This window comes from Papio anubis, chromosome 4 (assembly GCF_008728515.1).
Source record: "Papio anubis isolate 15944 chromosome 4, Panubis1.0, whole genome shotgun sequence".
In the NCBI taxonomy this organism is placed as follows: Eukaryota; Metazoa; Chordata; class Mammalia; order Primates; family Cercopithecidae; genus Papio; species Papio anubis.
In genome coordinates, this window is record NC_044979.1 from 124,650,027 (window position 1) to 124,656,080 (window position 6,054).

Genomic DNA, 6,054 nt, shown 5'->3' on the forward strand with positions numbered 1-6,054 from the left:
TCAGAAGGTACTCAGCTTCCACCTGGGAGGAGTAGGCCCCAGTCACCAAGTCTCTTCAAGCCTCTTCGACGAGACGAAGTGGGACCTCTTCAGTATTAATATGGCTCTACATTCATTATATTTACATTACAGAGAGTTTATCAGGAAGAAATACAATTTATGCTAATAAATATTTCTTCTATATAAAAAATGTATAAGAATTTGAGAATAAAAACCATGGAAGTGAAAGATACTAATGCTGACCTTCAGAAGGCGTGGGAGTGGGTGAGAAACCAAGATTGCTGTGACCTGGTTCTGGATTTCAGCTCCCCCATTTGTTTGACTGGGGCAAAATATTTTAGTTTGGGTTTCTTTGTAAAATGAAGAAGAACACTTCAGTCAAAGATACGTTTTGACAGTTAAATTATGTTGCATATGAAGTATATATCCCCAAAAGTTGCACATGGTAGATTCTCATCAAATCATAATTGTTATAACTTAGAAGCACAAGACTTTCATACTTGAAAAGTAAAATATCAGTAATAGTTTAAAATAACGGTTTAAGTAAACAATAATAGAAACGCCATGAAGAATCCACCCTGTCTGCCAGGGAACAGTGCTGACAGTCTTTCCTCAAGGAGCCCAGATTGTCTGGAGCGGAAAGAAATTACAGACAGGAAACCCCTACCTAGACACAGCAGCACCACACACCAAATGTTCTCTGACTCCTCTGCTCCTGAAAAAGACGACTTTGCTGCACAAAGCACAAAAAAAAAAGAAAAAAAAGTTTTATAGATTATTATGGTCTTTAAATAAGATTAGGGCCGGGCGCGGTGGCTCACACCTATAATTCCAGCACTTTGGGAGGCTGAGGCGGGCAGATCACAAGGTCAGGAGTTCAAGACCAGCCTGAACAACATGGTGAAACCCATTTCTACTAAAAATACAAAAAATTAGCTGGGCATTGTCGTGCATGCCTGTAATCCCAGCTGCTCAGGAAGCTGAGACAGGAGAATTGCTTGAACCCAGGAGGCGAAAGTTGCAGTGAGCCGAGATCACACCACTGCACTCCAGACTGGGTGACAGAGCGAGACTCCGTCTCACGGGAAAAAAAATTTAAAAATAAGAATATTCTAAGACTCACCTCTCACCTATGCCCAGGGACTTCTAGGTCTGAAAGCATTTCCACCACTACTGATAACGTAAGGGGGGCACTGGGGAAAGTATAGCTGCATAATCCTTCCCTGCGGGTGCCACTCCCTAACCTCTAGGCTCTCCTGGGTGTGGACTGGTTGGGGGAGATGATCGGAAACTGGTTGGGGGAGATGATTGCACACAATGATAAGAGAGAAACTTGGCTGGGGCTATTAGAGGTCGTTTATTTAGTTCAACGTTTCATGCATGTACTAAAAAGGAAACCCAAGTTCAGACTGGCTGAGTTGGAAAAGTCACCGAGCTACTGGAAGCAGAGCCAGGCCTAGATCTCCTAGTCCAAAACTTCTTTTCTCCCACACCACAGCTGCTGCTTTACATTACCAGAGTTTTGGAATTTTACTCATTCAAATGCAAATGTTTTGTGTGCTTCTTTAATGGGACATTTTTTTGTTTTACTTTACTAAGTAAAGTACTGAGTGAATGAGAGTGGATTGGAGGTGTTGAAATCGTCAACCTCTTTTAAAGCATTGTTATTTTTCCTTTGTTTCTCTTTATGATGTGAAACACTTACTCCTTTTTCTTCCCAGCTTGAATTGGAGACAGCAGCACAGATGACTTTCTTGTTCTAGTGGATGATGGAAGTAGTGAGGATACGATTAACGAAATCAATGGCTCATGGGAAAGCCTTCCCATTTCCAATCTCACCCCTACTTCAGGATGTGGTCCAGTGAATCCGTTGCTATGAAACAGTGCTGCAGCTGGGCTCAGTGGGGGTCTGGGTGGTCTCACAAAAGCTAGCAATAGTTGCAACTTTGAGAAATTAGAGGTGTTACGGGCTGTCCAGTATCACATCACTGGGATAAGTCATCATCGTGTGACTTCATAAAGTCTGCCATTGACCCACTGATCAATTAGTTATTGAAGTCATACTATATTCCAGGTATTATATTAGGTTCCGGGGATATACTGTCCTTGCTCCATAGTCCACATGGACCAATCAGCGAGTGATCATGATGTGATGTGGTGGATGCAGTGATGGAGAAAGACGAAGTGAAAATATTCACGCACCAGAGTGCCATCTAACCCATCTTCCGAGGTCGGGGAAGGCTTTTTGGAAGAGATGATATTTAAACAGAGACCTTAAGAATAAAATAGGTGGCACAGGTGAAAAGGTGGAATAGAGGATGTTCCTATCAGAAGAAGCTGTATTGTATGTCAAAGGCTCAGAGGCATCAGAGAACAGGCAGAACGCAGGGAAGTACAAGTGCGCAGTGTGCGGAGAGCACAGGATACAGGTGCAAGATTGGGAGGAGGAGGTGTCCACGGATGGGGTGGACGCGCTGCAGGGCCTCCAAGGCCATACGCAGCCTCTCCTCATCTGCCACAGGACTTTGCATGTGACCACTGCACCTCCAGGAAGGCCAGGTGCACCTCGCTTCCCATGCACCCGGCCTCATGGCCTTTGGGGGTTGTCGTGTGGAATGGAGATGACATGAGTGGTGCCTGTGAGGTCAGGGAATTGAGTATACATGTCACCACTCAGAATGGGGCTCCTGGGTGCTGGAGGGAGTGTAGTTTTCTGCAGTATCTTTGAGCAAGGACAAGATGGCAACAGAGGAGTAGCTGCAACTAATAGAAAGATTTCAGCTAGCAATAGCTTAAAGAAGGTAGAAGTCTCCTTTCCTTGTATGCGAAGGCAGCCTGCATACAGGCAGCTTGGGCCCTTTGTGACAGCCACACAGCGTCCTCTGAAAGGGCGACTCGCCTCCCAGGTTTCTGAAGCCTCGTTCTCTGCATGTGGCTTTGACCCCGGGGCTGCATAAACTTTAGCCATCCCATCTGCATTCTAGCATGGAGCTGAGCTGGACAGCTAGCAGCCCTTTCCAGGTTAGTCAGGATCTTTGATTTTGGAGCACAAGGCTTCCGCATGCTACTGACTGGGTCCCAGCCTCTTTCCCTCCGTAGCACCGTGGTGAATGGGAATTTCCACCACTGCCTCCGTTAGGTAACTATGGTGAGCCTGGAAATTGCTTAATATTATTTCCACTGCTGCAGTCTGTTTTTGTCTTTTTAAAAATTATTCTTTATTTTTAACATTTTATTTTTAAATAATTTTGAGGCCGGGCGCGGTGGCTCACGCCTGTAATCCCAGCACTTTGGGAGGCCGAGGCGGGCGGATCATAAGGTCAGGAGATCGAGACCATCCTGGCTAACATGGAGAAACCCTGTCTCTACTAAAAATACAAAAAAAAAATTAGCTGGGCGTGATAGCGGGCGCCTGTAGTCCCAGCTACTCGGGAGGCTGAGGCAGAAGAATGGCGTGAACCCTGGAGGCGGAGCTTGCAGTGAGCCGAGATCGCGCCACTGCACGCCAGCCTGGGCGAAAGAGACAGACTCCATCTCAAATAAATAAATAAATAAATAATTTTGGACAACAAAAAAATTACAACAGTACTACAAAAAATTCCCATATACCCTTCGTACCTTCCCAAAACGTTGCTATCCTAAATAACTGTAGTATAATCAAAGTCAGGAACTCAAATTGCTAGAATACTAGAAATACATCCATACACCTTATTCAACTTGCAGTGCCCCACTAATGTCCTTTGTCAGGATCCAGACCAGGAACACAAGTGGCATTTAGTTGTCATGTCTCAGTCTCCCACAACATGACTATTGTGCCTTCTAAATGCATGGTATCAGCATGTGTGTGATCTTACACTTTGATGCCTTTGTTAAGGTAGTATATGGCAGGTTTCTCGACCATAACATTTACTATTTTTCCCGTTGCAATTATTAAGTATCTTGTAGAGAGCTACACTGAAACTAAGCAAATGTCCTGTTTCTCATTATACTTCCCTCCCGCCCAGCTGGTTTTAACACCTGTTGATAACTTTTGCCTGTAATAGCTGCTCCTGTGGTATTTGTCAAATAGTGATTTTGTTGTGGTCTTTTAAAGTGCCATCATGGGCACACAATCCACAGCTAGGTTTGAGAATTTCTGGAAGTTAACTCTTGTCAGACCACTATCCACTGTGGTTGGTCCCTGGTTATTCAAGGCCTGCTATGCTGTCATGGGCCCTTGCAAGGCTTCCCTGTGAAAGCCAGCCCCAGGCAAAAGCACTGTTCCAGGCTCCACTTTCTGCTTATTCTCCACCTGCTGCTTCTGCTCTTCTTTCTTTTTTGGATCCAGACTCTGGGGATTATTCCTGGAACAAATCTAGATCTGAGGTTGGGCTTTGTTTGCATCTTTTTGGTGCAGCACCCCATCATCTCTCCTCTTGGGTTTATTAATCCTGACCTCCACCTTCCTCCTCCCCTAATACAGTCCTCTAAAGTTGGAGTCTATCACAGCCTTCATCATGCAGGTCATTCATGGAAGTCCATCTCTTCAAATCTCTGTGCATTTGTGGAGGTGTTCTCTAACATTGTCCCTTTGGAAGACTAACAGCCAATATTGGACAAATTATTTATGTACTTGGGAATTTGTGGACATAGTCAAATTGAATAAGTGATTATTTTGTCATTAAAAACTAAACTATGCTCACCCCTGATTATCCACCAAGGGATGATTGGAGTTGAGGAGAGGGGTGGTAGGGGCAAGTCCCACAGAAGAGTAGGTCAAAATCTCCTTGGAGAACTAGACATACCATTTTTATGTTCATCAGAAGTATGCATTGGTCAAAAAGACTGAGAAACTGTCTTAGCATGAAGCAGACCACTTTAAAGATCTAAATGTGAGTATAATTGAGAGACAGGATTGGGGTGAAGGAGTCAAGCTAGTCTCAGCAATTGCAGCATAGAACAGGAGGAATGCAATAATAACAATGAGATCTTTACTGAGTCCTTACTATGCCCCAAGCACTCTGCAAACACTAACTCATTTAACCTCCACAGTAACCTACAGCAGTAGGTACAATTGCTGTTCTCATTTTAGAGCTGTTGGTTCAGAGTGACGAGATAATCAAACGGCACTCAGGCAGTTACCTGGGGAGCCAATACTGCAGCCCAAAGCATCTGACTCCAGCACTCACATCCTGATCATTGCCCACCATGCCTGACTAGGAATGAAACCAGAATGAGGTTTCACTGTGATCTAGGGGGACGTGGTTTGTAAGCGTGCCTGCACCCATGCCTGTCACGGAGCACACTTCCCATTGGGAACATCCCTGTCGACACTGTTTGGCCACCATGGCACCCTCTGGCCTCCTGCCCACAGCAGGAACAGACCGTGGCCTTCTTGTGATGGTGGGTCTTTCTTTGGCTATTGCATCACTGCTCACTTGCCCTCATGTCACCTAACCAGTAAGTCCACATGTGGGATCCCAGTCCCTGTCACACACACATCCACTCAGGACAGGAAGTGCATGGCATGACGTGACTCATAATCAGAGGGAGAGGGAATTGCGCTCAGCTGGCGAAGGCAAAGAAAGAAAAAATAGAGGCTGCAATCACCAAGAAGAGAAGAGGAAGGACCAAGGCTGGTAATTGGCTAATAAGCACTGAGATGACCTTGCTTCTTGTTAAAATATTGAAATGTTTCCAACTGCTTGGTAAGTGGCCACTGCTTCAAGCCCACCACCTTCCTAGTGCCCTGTCACTGTCTTTCCCCTTTCCAGCAGCTACAGAATTCAGAATGGTTTAATTCAGAATGGTTAGGTCCTAACCACTTGAATATTTTAAGTATCACCCCAGAAGAGAACTAATGCTGAACATTTGGCGAAAGTACAGACTTTATCTACCTTTCATTGCCTTACTCCAGAGTGCGATTTCTATGGCGTGCAATTCCTCTCCCTGTCGAAATGCTCTTCCCCTTGGCAGCTTTTATCCTGCAACGCAGATGCTGAAGATTCTGCTTTCACTCTCCTTCCTTGGGAAAAGCCCAGCAGAGAGCACTTCCAACCAAACTGCCCTTAGCCA